This window comes from Chlorocebus sabaeus, chromosome 11 (assembly GCF_047675955.1).
Source record: "Chlorocebus sabaeus isolate Y175 chromosome 11, mChlSab1.0.hap1, whole genome shotgun sequence".
Lineage (NCBI taxonomy): Eukaryota > Metazoa > Chordata > Mammalia > Primates > Cercopithecidae > Chlorocebus > Chlorocebus sabaeus.
Genome location: NC_132914.1, coordinates 116375122 through 116389779, shown reverse-complemented (window position 1 = coordinate 116389779; position 14658 = coordinate 116375122).

Sequence of the window (14658 nt, the reverse complement as noted above, 5' to 3'; positions counted from 1 at the left end):
AGGTGGCTGTCTGCAAATCAGGAATGGAGCCTTCACCAGAAGCTGAACTTTCCAGTACCTTGATCTTGGACTTTCAGCTCCAGAAATGTGAGAAGATAAATTTCTGTTGTGTTTAAGCCAAATCATTTGGAGTATTTTGTTATGGCAGCCAGAACTGACTAATACAGACTCCCTCCATAATGAGGGGCTCTGAGCTTCCCACCTGCTACACAACAATGAGAAGCCTCCCTTATGTGTTGTCTGACCTGAAGAAGGGAATCAGATGGACCTGGGTTCAAATCCTACCTCTGTCGCTGCCTGGCTGTGTGACCTTGGAAAGTCCCTTCACATCTCTGAGCTTCAGTTTTCTCATCTTTCCAATAGTGGTAACAGTTGCCTATTTCCCTCCTCAGGAGAAGGTGAGAATTAAATGAAGTAATGCATCTGCACGCAACCTGACTGATCACTCCCCTGCTTAAAAATCTCTTTGGATGAGGCCACATTACATAGATGAAAGAATGCCTATAAAGGGCTTGGTGCACAGTAGGGGCTCACCATATATCAGTTTTCTCATTTCTAAGGATTCATTCATTCATTCATTTACTCATTACTCATCAAATAATTGTCTTTTAGTGCCTCACTTTTCTCATCTGTCAAATGGGGGCACTAAAAGATATTTGATTGAACCATAGGAAATTGCTAATATTGGGCTGTTTTAACCTACCAAAAAGTGGCAGTTTCCTAAAGTGTGACCTAATACCACCTGGGTATTGTGATAACAATTAAAAGAGTTAAGCTTTATGAGTTCAGATTTGTAAAATGTTTAACACGTAGTAACAGTGCCAAAAAAAATTACATGAACCCAAATGATGGCTCTAATAACGATGATGGCAATGCTGCTGCTGCTGATGACTTATTGTATACAAGTTATGAGCTATTCCCCACGAGTATGATGGGAACAGAGCGCCATTTTATTCTTCAAGAAACTTACAGTCTAAAGGGCCAGGTGCAGTGGATCATGCCTGTAATCCCAGCACTTTGGGAGGCCGAGGAGGGCAGACCATTTGAGGTCGGGAGTTTGAGACCAGCCTGGCCAACATGTGAAACCATTTTTCTACAAAAAAATACAAAAATTAGCCTGGCATTGTGGTGCATGCCTGTAATTCCAGCTACTCAGGAGGCTGAGGCACAAGAATTGCTTGAACCCAGGAGGTGGAGATTGCAGAGCCAAGACTGTGCCACTGCACCTCAGCCTGGGCAACAGAGAGAGACTCTGTCTAAAAAAAAAAAAGAAAGAAAAAGAAAGAAAGAAACTTACAGTCTAGTAAGGGAGGGAAGCAGGTGTGGATGATCCAGTGACAGGTGCATTGATGGTTATGCAGTCTGTCTTGGGAGACTGCGGTATTAGAGAAGACAGCCAGAAGAAATAGAATGCTAAAGGTAGGAGCATTGGCCACCTGAAGAAAACTGAGGACCAGCCATAATGTTGCAGGCAGAAAGAAGCACACATATGAACAGCTGCAAGACAGAGCATCAGATGTCTGCTAGGTAACCCATGTCTGTTGTGGCTGTCTCTCTCTGAGGTGCTGTTCTCACCTGGTTCAAAGACAGAGGTCATCATTTCTGAATCACAGTCCAAGATGTTTGAACCCTCGACCCCTGTGTGCCCCTCTGAGGCCCACCCTGATTCCTTGCCCAAGTCTCCCTCTTAGTTCCAAGCACGTTCCTGCATATGTGATTGAGCGTTCTTTGCTAACACTGGTCTCCTTGCCTGTAGCGTCGTCTCGTTCCTGCCACCCTACTTCTAAGCTCACACAAGCCTGTATTCCTCTTGCCCTCTTGCCTCATAAGGACTATCATAAGGTCTGTGTGTCTGTATCACTCAACGGACAAGTATGTTCGTGTATTCCCTACCAGAAACTGTCTTTTTCTCCATTATACCCCCAGCAACTTGCAAAGTGCCTGGCACCTAGGAAGTACTCCTTAAATGTCTGTTGCAGAATGAATAAATGAATGAAGATGAATGAACAACATACATTGAGGGCCTGGCATGTAACAATCCCAGTCTCTTGGACCTACTGAAATAATCTAATCTAGTAATTCTCAAACGTATTGATCTCTGGACACTTGAGACTTTTAAAAATTACTGAAGACCCCGAAGAATGTGTTTGTATAGATATAGCTATCATTATTTACTACTTTAGAAATTAAAACTGACACATTTTAAAAACATTTATTTATAAATCCATTTAAAAACAATAGGCAACCCATGTGATGTTAACAAAAATATCTTATTTTTATGAAAAATAACTATATGTTCAAAAAAACCGAGAAGAAGTACATGGCTTTACATTTTTGCAAATCTGTCAGATGTTCAACATTCAATGATGAATGGATTCTCATTGCTGCTCCTGCCTTCATTCTATTGTGATATCACTGGTCATGTCGACTCTGCCAAATTCGTCTGTCTACTCATGACAGCATGAGAGTGAAAAAGGCAAATAGCACCTTAGTAGTGTTACAAAAAATAGTTTTGATCTCGTGGACCCCCTGAAAGTGTAGTGGGAGCCCTCCGGAAGCCTCGAATCTCTCATTGAGAAGGATGGCTCTAGTCTGCCTTTACCATTTTAAAAGAGAAAAAAAACCATTTTAAAAGAGAAAGAAACCAAAGACTAGAGACATGAAGGGATTTCCCTAAAACGAGAAGCAAATTTCTCAGATAACAACAATAATGACAATGAGAGCTACCATGCATTGAGCTCTTACTATGTGCCAGGCACTATGCTCAGTACTTTAAGTGTTGATCTCATGAAATCCTTGATGCAATTATCTAGAGTTGGAACTATTTTCACCTGGGTTGACAGAAGAAGCTAAAGCTCAGAGAGGTTATGTCAGTTGCCTAAGATCACACAGCCAGTCAGCAGTAGAAACAGGATTTAAACTCAGAGTCACGTGTTTGAGTTTTGACTCTTAGTCCATGATCCACATTCCTGGAGCATAAATACATACTTGAGGGCTGGGTGCAGTGGCTCACGCCTGTAATCCCAACACTTTGGGAGGCTGAGATGGGTAGATCATTTGAGGTCAGGAGTTCGAGACCAACCTGGCCAACATGGTGAAACCCCATCTCTACTAAAAACACAAAAAGTTAGCTGGGCGTGGTGGTGGGTGCCTGTAATCCCAGCTATTCAAGAGGCTGAGGCAGGAGAATCGCTTGAATCCGGGAGGCAGAGGCTGCAGTAAGCCGAGATAGCGCCACTGCACTGCAGCCTGGGCAACAGAGTGAGACTCCATCTCGAAAAGAAAAAATACATACTTATGTGTGGAAGCTAATAAAGAGGACAAGGTCCTCTTAAAATGTGGGTGGCCTTCAGTGCTCAGAGAGAGGAGGGGTGCTCCAGAGAGTTGGAGTAGAGCTGGAGGGCTCTGGACGAAGTTGAATGCAAAGGAAGTTGGAGGTGAATCTTTGTGGACCTCCCCCCAGACCACACGGGGGCACTCTGTCTGCCCCAGCAGTTCACAGTCAATTTGGCCAATTTATCAAAAATCAACTCCATGATCAGCGGTTCCCTAAAATATCAAGATGCTTGAAATCAATCGATCCAATTGGTCAAATTTTCCGGTTTTCCAAAAGTGTATTTTAAGGAAAACTCTTATCGAATATAATTACTGAAGATGAACATCCTGACCTTGAACATAGTCAATGACTACATTCTCATAATACGCTCTTTTAATCAGTTCAGTGGTAATTCTCAATGAATTTATGCTTCTTGAATACTCTTATCCAAAAATGTAGCCGAGATATTTTAATTATATTCAAGACTCTGCTTAAGATATTCAAGAATCTATTCTTCATTAGAAGGTAGTCCTAAGAAAGCTAAACAGCTCCCATGATATTTAGTGTTAGACAAATTAAGCTTAAAATGCTGCTGAGAAGGATATGTTCTCTGAATATGTTCAAGACTAATATATTAAGAAGACCATATTAATATTCATTGAATATATTCAGGAAGGCTAGTCTTCAAGAACATTTTTGGCAAATTCAGAAATTGGTGGGCTGGTGGTCTGTCTGGCTTTCGGCCAGTCTGAGGCCAGGCATCCTGCAATCACCGTGGGAGTCATGAGATGACAACCCCATTCGAAGGCTATGAGTTGCATTTGAAGCCTCAGAGGATAAGAAAACACTGTTGTGTCCCCAAACACCATTTTGACCCTTTGGGCACTTTCATGAGAGAAAAAACAAAAGCAGAAGAGAAAAGGGAGAGAGGGGTCCATGTTGCCTGCCACTCACGGCCATCTCCCAAAGACACTGTGAACATTATCCCCTTAGTCAACCCGAGGGGTTGGTAATGAAAATGACCCCTTTACTAATGAGGATGCTGAGGTTTGGACAGGTGAAGTGACTTGCCTAAGATCCTCTGGTTAGTTGAAGGCAGAGTGGGGATTTGCACTCAGGCAGGGTTGGAAATTGCACTCAGGCAGGGTGACGATTTGGACTCTGACAGTGGAGATATGAACTCAGGCAGAGTGGAGATTTGCATTCAGGCAGGATAGAGATTTGAACTCAGGCAGACTGGAGATTTGCATTCAGGCAGAGTGGAGATTTGAACTCAGGCAAACTGGAGATCTGAATTCAGGCAGAGTAGACATTTGAACTCAGGCAGAGTGGAGAGATGAGCTCAGGCTGAGTGGAGATTTCAACCCAGGCAGAGTGTAGATTTGAATTCAGGCAGAAAGGAGATTTGTGCTAAGGCAGAGTAGGGATTTGGACTCAGGTAGAGTGGGGATTTGCACTCAGGCAGAGTAGAGATTTGAACTCAGGCAGAGTGAGGATTTGAACTCAGGTAGAGTGGGATTTGCATTCAGGTAGAGTAGATATTTGAACTCAGGGAGAGTGGAGATTTGAACTCAGGCAGAGTGAGGATTTGAACTCTGGCACATGAACTTCACCGAATCAATGAAAAAAGAAATGAAAGGTGAGGTGGCGCCCTGTTAGTGGGAACTGAATGGATGAGGACTCCGAGTGAGGGAGTCTGGGGAGCTCTAAGGGGATTGACAGGATTTCCATTGGGACGTTAGAGGAACCAGGCGATGCAGAGGGAGGCAATTATGAGTCAAAAGCACAGGCCCGGAATAGGAACAGCTCCAGTCTCCAACTCCCAGCGCGAGCGACACAGAAGACCGGCGATTTCTGCATTTTCAACTGAGGTACTGGGTTCATCTCACTGGGGAGTGCCAGACGATCGGTGCTGGTCAGCTGCTGCAGCCCGACCAGCGAGAGCTGAAGCAGGGCGAGGCATTGCCTCACCTGGAAAGCGCAAGGGGGAAGGGAATCCCTTTTCCTAGCCAGGGGAACTGAGACACACAACACCTGGAAAATCGGGTAACTCCCACCCCAATACTGCGCTTTAAGCAGACAGGCACACCAGGAGATCATATCCCACACCTGGCCGGGAGGGTCCCACACCCACGGAGCCTCCCTCATTGCTAGCACAGCAGTCTGTGATCTACCGGCAAGGCAGCAGCGAGGCTGGGGGAGGGGCGCCCGCCATTGGTGAGGCTTAAGTAGGTAAACAAAGCTGCTGGGAAGCTCGAACTGGGTGGAGCTCACAGCAGCTCAAGGAAACCTGCCTGTCTCTGTAGACTCCACCTCTGGGGACAGGGCACAGTAAATAATAACAAACGCAGCAGCTCTGCAGACGCAAACAACTCTGTCTGACAGCTTTGAAGAGAGCAGTGGATCTCCCAACACGGAGGTTGAGATCTGAGAAGGGACAGACTCCCTGCTAAAGTGGGTCCCTGACCCCTGAGTAGCCTAACTGGGAGACATCCCCCACTAGGGGCAGTCTGACACCCCACACCTCACAGGGTGGAGTACACCCCTGAGAGGAAGATTCCAAAGCAAGAATCAGACAGGTACACTCGCTGTTCAGAAATATTCTATCTTCTGCAGCCTCTGCTGCTGATACCCAGGCAAACAGGGTCTGGAGTGGACCTCAAGCAATCTCCTACAGCTACAACCTACAGCTGAGGATCCTGACTGTTAGAAGGAAAGCTATCAAACAGGAAGGACACCTACACCAAAACCCCATCAGTACATCACCATCATCAAAGACCAGAGGCAGATAAAACCACAAAGATGGGGAAAAGGCAGGGCAGAAAAGCTGGAAATTCAAAAAATAAGAGCGCATCTCCCCCGGCAAAGGAGCGCAGCTCATCGCCAGCAACGGATCAAAGCTGGACGGAGAATGACTTCGACGAGATGAGAGAAGAAGGCTTCAGTCCATCAAATTTCTCAGAGCTAAAGGAGGAATTACGTACCCAGCGCAAAGAAACTAAAAATCTTGAAAAAAAAGTGGAAGAATTGATGGCTAGAGTAATTAATGCAGAGAAGCTCACAAACGAAATGAAAGAGACGAAAACCATGGCACGAGAAATACGTGACAAATGCACAAGCTTCAGTAACCGTCTCGATCAACTGGAAGAAAGAATGTCAGCGATGGAGGATCAAATGAATGAAATGAAGCGAGAAGAGAAACCAAAAGAAAAAAGAAGAAAAAGAAATGAACAAAGCCTGCAAGAAGTATGGGATTATGTAAAAAGACCAAATCTACGTCTGATTGGGGTGCCTGAAAGTGAGGGGGAAAATGGAACCAAGTTGGAAAACACTCTTCAGGATATCATCCAGGAGAACTTCCCCAACCTAGTAGGGCAGGCCAGCATTCAAATCCAGGAAATACAGAGAACGCCACAAAGATACTCCTCGAGAAGAGCAACTCCAAGACACATAATTGCCAGATTCACCAAAGTTGAAATGAAGGAAAAAATCTTAAGGGCAGCCAGAGAGAAAGGTCGGGTTACCCACAAAGGGAAGCCCATCAGACTAACAGCAGATCTCTCCGCAGAAACTCTTCAAGCCAGAAGAGAGTGGGGGCCAATATTCAACATTCTTAAAGAAAAGAATTTTAAACCCAGAATTTTATATCCAGCCAAACTAAGTTTCATAAGTGAAGGAGAAATAAAATCCTTTACAGATAAGCAAATGCTTAGAGATTTTGTCACCACTAGGCCTGCCTTACTAGAGACCCTGAAGGAAGCACTAAACATGGAAAGGAACAACCGGTACCAGCCATTGCAAAAACATGCCAAAATGTAAAGACCATCAAGGCTAGGAAGAAACTGCATCAACTAACGAGCAAAATAACCAGTTAATATCATAATGGCAGGATCAAGTTCACACATAACAATCTTAACCTTAAATGTAAATGGACTAAATGCTCCAATTAAAAGACACAGACTGGCAAACTGGATAAAGAGTCAAGACCCATCAGTCTGCTGTATTCAGGAGACCCATCTCACACGCAGAGACATACATAGGCTCAAAATAAAGGGATGGAGGAAGATTTACCAAGCAAATGGAGAACACAAAAAAGCGGGGGTTGCAATACTAGTCTCTGATAAAACAGACTTTAAACCATCAAAGATCAAAAGAGACAAAGAAGGCCATTACATAATGGTAAAGGGATCAATTCAACAGGAAGAGCTAACTATCCTAAATATATATGCACCCAATACAGGAGCACCCAGATTCATAAAGCAAGTCCTTAGAGACTTACAAAGAGACTTAGACTCCCATACAATAATAATGGGAGACTTCAACACTCCACTGTCAACATTAGACAGATCAACGAGACAGAAAGTTAACAAGGATATCCAGGAATTGAACTCATCTCTGCAGCAAGCAGACCTAATAGACATCTATAGAACTCTCCACCCCAAATCAACAGAATATACATTCTTCTCAGCACCACATCGTACTTACTCCAAAATTGACCACGTAATTGGAAGTAAAGCACTCCTCAGCAAATGTACAAGAACAGAAATTATAACAAACTGTCTCTCAGACCACAGTGCAATCAAATTAGAACTCAGGACTAAGAAACTCAATCAAAACCGCTCAACTACATGGAAACTGAACAACCTGCTCCTGAATGACTACTGGGTACATAACGAAATGAAGGCAGAAATAAAGATGTTCTTTGAAACCAATGAGAACAAAGATACAACATACCAGAATCTCTGGGACACATTTAAAGCAGTGTGTAGAGGGAAATTTATAGCACTAAATGCCCACAAGAGAAAGCAGGAAAGATCTAAAATTGACACTCTAACATCGCAATTAAAAGAACTAGAGAAGCAAGAGCAAACACATTCAAAAGCTAGCAGAAGGCAAGAAATAACTAAGATCAGAGCAGAACTGAAGGAGATAGAGACACAAAAAACCCTCCAAAAAATCAATGAATCCAGGAGTTGGTTTTTTGAAAAGATCAACAAAATTGACAGACCACTAGCAAGACTAATAAAGAAGAAAAGAGAGAAGAATCAAATCGACGCAATTAAAAATGATAAAGGGGATATCACCACCGACCCCACAGAAATACAAACTACCATCAGAGAATACTATAAACACCTCTACGCAAATAAACTGGAAAATCTAGAAGAAATGGATAATTTCCTGGACACTTACACTCTTCCAGGACTAAACCAGGAAGAAGTTGAATCCCTGAATAGACCAATAGTAGGCTCTGAAATTGAGGCAATAATTAATAGCCTACCAACCAAAAAAAGTCCAGGACCAGATGGATTCACAGCTGAATTCTACCAGAGGTACAAGGAGGAGCTGGTACCATTCCTTCTGAAACTATTCCAATCAATAGAAAAAGAGGGAATCCTCCCTAACTCATTTTATGAGGCCAACATCATCCTGATACCAAAGCCTGGCAGAGACACAACAAAAAAAGAGAATTTTAGACCAATATCCCTGATGAACATCGATGCAAAAATCCTCAATAAAATACTGGCAAACCGGATTCAGCAGCACATCAAAAAGCTTATACACCATGATCAAGTGGGCTTCATCCCTGGGATGCAAGGCTGGTTCAACATTCGCAAATCAATAAACATAATCCAGCATATAAACAGAACCAAAGACAAGAACCACATCATTATCTCAATCGATGCAGAAAAGGCTTTTGACAAAATTCAACAGCCCTTCATGCTAAAAACGCTCAATAAATTCGGTATTGATGGAACGTACCTCAAAATCATAAGAGCTATTTATGACAAACCCACAGCCAATATCATACTGAATGGGCAAAAACTGGAAAAATTCCCTTTGAAAACTGGCACAAGACAGGGATGCCCTCTCTCACCACTCCTATTCAACATAGTGTTGGAAGTTCTGGCTAGGGCAATCAGGCAAGAGAAAGAAATCAAGGGGATTCAGTTAGGAAAAGAAGAAGTCAAATTGTCCCTGTTTGCAGACGACATGATTGTATATTTAGAAAACCCCATTGTCTCAGCCCAAAATCTCCTTAAGCTGATCAGCAACTTCAGCAAAGTCTCAGGATACAAAATTAATGTGCAAAAATCACAAGCATTCTTATACACCAGTGACAGTCAAACAGAGAGCCAAATCAGGAATGAACTTCCATTCACAATTGCTTCAAAGAGAATAAAATACCTAGGAATCCAACTTACAAGGGATGTAAAGGACCTCTTCAAGGAGAACTACAAACCACTGCTCAGTGAAATCAAAGAGGACACAAACAAATGGAAGAACATACCATGCTCATGGATAGGAAGAATCAATATCGTGAAAATGGCCATACTGCCCAAGGTAATTTATAGATTCAATGCCATCCCCATCAAGCTACCAATGAGCTTCTTCACAGAATTGGAAAAAACTGCTTTAAAGTTCATATGGAACCAAAAAAGAGCCCGCATCTCCAAGACAATCCTAAGTCAAAAGAACAAAGCTGGAGGCATCACGCTACCTGACTTCAAACTATACTACAAGGCTACAGTAACCAAAACAGCATGGTACTGGTACCAAAACAGAGATATAGACCAATGGAACAGAACAGAGTCCTCAGAAATAATACCACACATCTACAGCCATCTGATCTTTGACAAACCTGAGAGAAACAAGAAATGGGGAAAGGATTCCCTATTTAATAAATGGTGCTGGGAAAACTGGTTAGCCATAAGTAGAAAGCTGAAACTGGATCCTTTCCTTACTCCTTATACAAAAATTAATTCAAGATGGATTAGAGACTTAAATGTTAGACCTAATACCATAAAAATCCTAGAGGAAAACCTAGGTAGTACCATTCAGGACATAGGCATGGGCAAAGACTTCATGTCTAAAACACCAAAAGCAACGGCAGCAAAAGCCAAAATTGACAAATGGGATCTCATCAAACTAAAGAGCTTCTGCACAGCAAAAGAAACTACCATCAGAGTGAACAGGCAACCTACAGAATGGGAGAAAATTTTTGCAATCTACTCATCTGACAAAGGGCTAATATCCAGAACCTACAAAGAACTCAAACAAATTTACAAGAAAAAAACAAACAACCCCATCCAAAAGTGGGCAAAGGATATGAACAGGCATTTCTCAAAAGAAGACATTCATACAGCCAACAGACACATGAAAAAATGCTCATCATCATTGGCCATCAGAGAAATGCAAATCAAAACCACAATGAGATACCATCTCACACCAGTTAGAATGGCGATCATTCAAAAGTCAGGAAACAACAGGTGCTGGAGAGGATGTGGAGAAATAGGAACACTTTTACACTGTTGGTGGGATTGTAAACTAGTTCAACCATTATGGAAAACAGTATGGCGATTCCTCAAGGATCTAGAACTAGATGTACCATATGACCCAGCCATCCCATTACTGGGTATATACCCAAAGGATTATAAATTATGCTGCTATAAGGACACATGCACACGTATGTTTATTGCAGCACTATTCACAATAGCAAAGACTTGGAATCAACCCAAATGTCCATCAGTGACAGATTGGATTAAGAAAATGTGGCACATATACACCATGGAATACTATGCAGCCATAAAAAAGGATGAGTTTGTGTCCTTTGTAGGGACATGGATGCAGCTGGAAACCATCATTCTTAGCAAACTATCACAAGAACAGAAAACCAAACACCGCATGTTCTCACTCGTAGGTGGGAACTGAACAATGAGATCACTTGGACTCGGGAAGGGGAACATCACACACCGGGGCCTATCATGGGGAGGGGGGAGGGGGGAGGGATTGCATTGGGAGTTATACCTGATGTAAATGACGAGTTGATGGGTGCAGCACACCAACATGGCACAAGTATACATATGTAGCAAACCTGCACGTTGTGCACATGTACCCTACAACTTGAAGTTTAATAATAATAAATAAATTAAAAAAAAAAAAAAAAAAAGAAAAAAAAAAAAAAAAAAAAAAGCACAGGCCCCTTTCTTTTCTCTGTGCCACATAGAAACAAACACGATAGAAATCCTGATGACCTACCTGCCTATTTACTTGTTCCTTTGTCACATGTTTGCTTAAGCTTAGATCCAGTTGTATTATGTTCCCTGAAACATTAAATAAATAAATAAATAAATAAATAAAAATAAATAAGCACGAAGAACTGTGGAAGAACAAAGCTGGCCACTGGTGTAGATGTTTGCACCATTTCCCTGTAGCAACTTTATAGAGGTTCCAAAGTATTCATTTCATTCTTTCTTTTGAGGAAAAAGAAACCTTTTATTTTGTTCTTTATTTTTCAATTAAGACACACCCCCTGTGTACCTTGCTGATAAATTAGAAAATATAGATAAGCTAAACTAATAAAATAAAAATCACCAATACATCTGCTCTCCCTTACTCCAAAAAAAAAAAATCATTGTTACTATTGGGTATATTTCTTTCCAGAGCTTTCATTCTTATGCAATTTTTAAACGGGATCCTATTGTACCTGCTATTTTGTAAGCTGATCCTTTCAATGTATTGTGATCATATAAATAAAGACCATTTCACAACTTGATGTTTACGACTGCAGATTTCTGATCATTGGTTATTTATCTCTTGTTTTCAAAGAGGTGAGAGGTGCAGAAGGTGTTTTGTGGCTGACTGGGCCATTGGCTGTAGGGCCAGGGCTCTTACACAGGATATAGGAGGGATTGGAATAACTCGGAAACTGCTGATGGAAAACATTTTGGGACTTCAAAATAACACCCCTCTATCGGTCAAGTGCCCTCCTCTGTCAAATGGGTCGTTTTAAGAATTGAATGAAAGAAGCATGCTAATCCCAAGACAGCATCTCCTTCTTCTCCTCCTTCACTCCATTTATCTAACACATGTGTCCATAGACACCTGGAATGTTCTACCAGCCCCTCCCAAAGATAATAGATTTTTGATAGCTTTGCTTCCCAAGACAATTACTGTTGGACAGGGCACAGCAGAACTTGGTGGGACATTGTGACCAGGTTCCTCTGAATGGCAAGAACTTGGTTCCAAAGTTCCTGAGCTTCAACTTTCTTTATCTCCCCACGGGCTGGGCTTTTCCAGCTCCAGTTCCTTCTCTCCCACCTCCTACTGGTCTCCTTTCCCTATCCTCTGTTGTCTCCTTTTGGGAGTCTAACCAGAGAGAGGAGACTCGGAGTGGTGGTGGTTACTGCTGCTGGCGATTGTGGGAAGTTGGGGAAGTTCTTGGAAGCTAAGCTCTGACCTGGAGCTGGACCACCTCTCTTAGATATCACTCAGTGTTTGGGAATCATTGTAGAGAATAGACAACCTCAAAGGAGTCATTTTCCTACGCAGCAGAGACTCAATATTTTAGCCAGTTAGTGAGATAATGTGTATGTTTTTTAAATCACAATGCCCGGCACATAGTAAGCACCCAATACATGCTGCTTATGATGATGATGGTTATTATTACCCTTTAAAAAGGCATGGAAAGCATCAGGCCCCTGAATCAGGGGAACTGTGGGAAGTTTAAGATGAACACAGTTCTTGGAAGGAGCTCCTCTTCCCACTCCTGCCACCCATGCCCTGGAACCAGCCTCGGGCGGAGTGCATGCTGAGGAATATTTTCATAGCCCCTCACAGCCTGAAGACATCCAGCGTGTCGCCAAGCAGATAAATGCACTCATCGTCTCCTGCTGAAATTGGCACGTCCAGTGTAGAGCTTCGATGATTTATTTACCAGTGATAGTTCTGCTCTGGGGTGGAAGTGCCCTGGTTTGCTGAGTGGTTCATTCATTTATCTTGGTTGACAACGCAGGCCCGTGGGATCCCCATCCCAGCTCCCACCCATACCTTCTCCTTTCGCATCCTGCTGCTCACACTGAGGGCGCAGGTATGAGGGTTGGTGTTGTGTTTACCTTCTCACCTACAGAAGCACCATCGAGGGTATGCTTTGGGTGGGGAGGTTCCTGGGGGTGGTCGTGGAGGTGGAGGACATACATAGCATTAGAGAAACCATATTCCTATGATCATCCCTTTTCAAGATGCCATCGGAGTCAGATTGCTACGGGCTCAAATGCTGTCTCTTCTGTTTATTAGCTGTGTAGCCTCAAGTCAACGGCCTGACCTCTCTGAGCCTCAGGTTCTGCATCATCTGTTATGAGGGAATAATACTAATACTTATTCCCTGCTTTCTTGTGAGGGAAGATACGGAAAGCACCTGGCACCTAGTAAAGTGAGCCTGACATATGTACGAAGCTCTTAATAAAAGGTGGTTATTGTTCATAGTTTCATTCTTATTATTCTCCTGGGTCCAGCACCAGTGAAGAAGGAGTTTGCTCTCAGGCTTATGAAATACCAGAGCTGGACTCAACTTATGGAAAAAGCCCGGCAGCTGGGTTGAAGCTCAGATTCCCCGACACTTACACACTGTGATGTCTGGACAAGTTACTTCACCTTTCTAAGCCTCAGTCTCCTCATCTGTAAAATGGCAATAATGAAATGAGATACATTATGGAAAGTATCTGACGTGAAGTGTACTGAATGAAGATCGGTTTTCATCCACCCTCTCTTCCTTGCATAATACCTTATGATGTATGAAGGGTGGTAACAACCATTATCTAACATGTTTCCCACCCTAACACCCTCTGCTCCAGTGACAGATTGTAATCCCTAATTCATAGATACAGGGGCCAGAGAAGTGCAGCAACTCATCCCCTCTTACATTTATTCACTCAACAAATACTATACTGAGCGCCTCCTGGATATTAGCCACTGTCTTAGGTGCTTCAGACACATAGATGAACAGAACAGGTGAAAAAATTCCTGCCCTTGTAGAACTTACATTCTAGAAGTGGAGGGAGATAATACACAATGGAAGGCATGAATAGATAAATTATAGAATATGTCAGAAAGTGGCAAGTGCTGCAGGAAAAAAACAGATCTGATAAGGGAGATCAGGAATGATAAAGGGGAACAGCTACAGTTTCAAATGGGGTGTTCAGGCTGAGCCTCACTGAGATTATATTTGAGCAAATATTTGACAGAAATAAGGGGCTCAGCCATTCAGAGGTCTTGAGGAAGAGCATATGCAGGATGTTCAAAGGCTCTGGGGTGGTGGTGTGCCAGGGACATTCATGGAGCAGCAAGGAGTGGAGTGGGGATGGGAAGGAGGGAAAGTGATGAGGCTGATGGGGCACAAAGGTAACAGGGCGTACAGGCAAGTGTGTGTGTGTGTGTGTGTGTGTGTGTGTGCTCGCGCGCGCGCATGCGCACATATGTGCATGTGTGTGTGTGTGTGCCTGTGTATGTATATACATGTGTGTGTATATGTGTGTTGGGAGAATCCTTTAGGGTTTTGTAGCCAT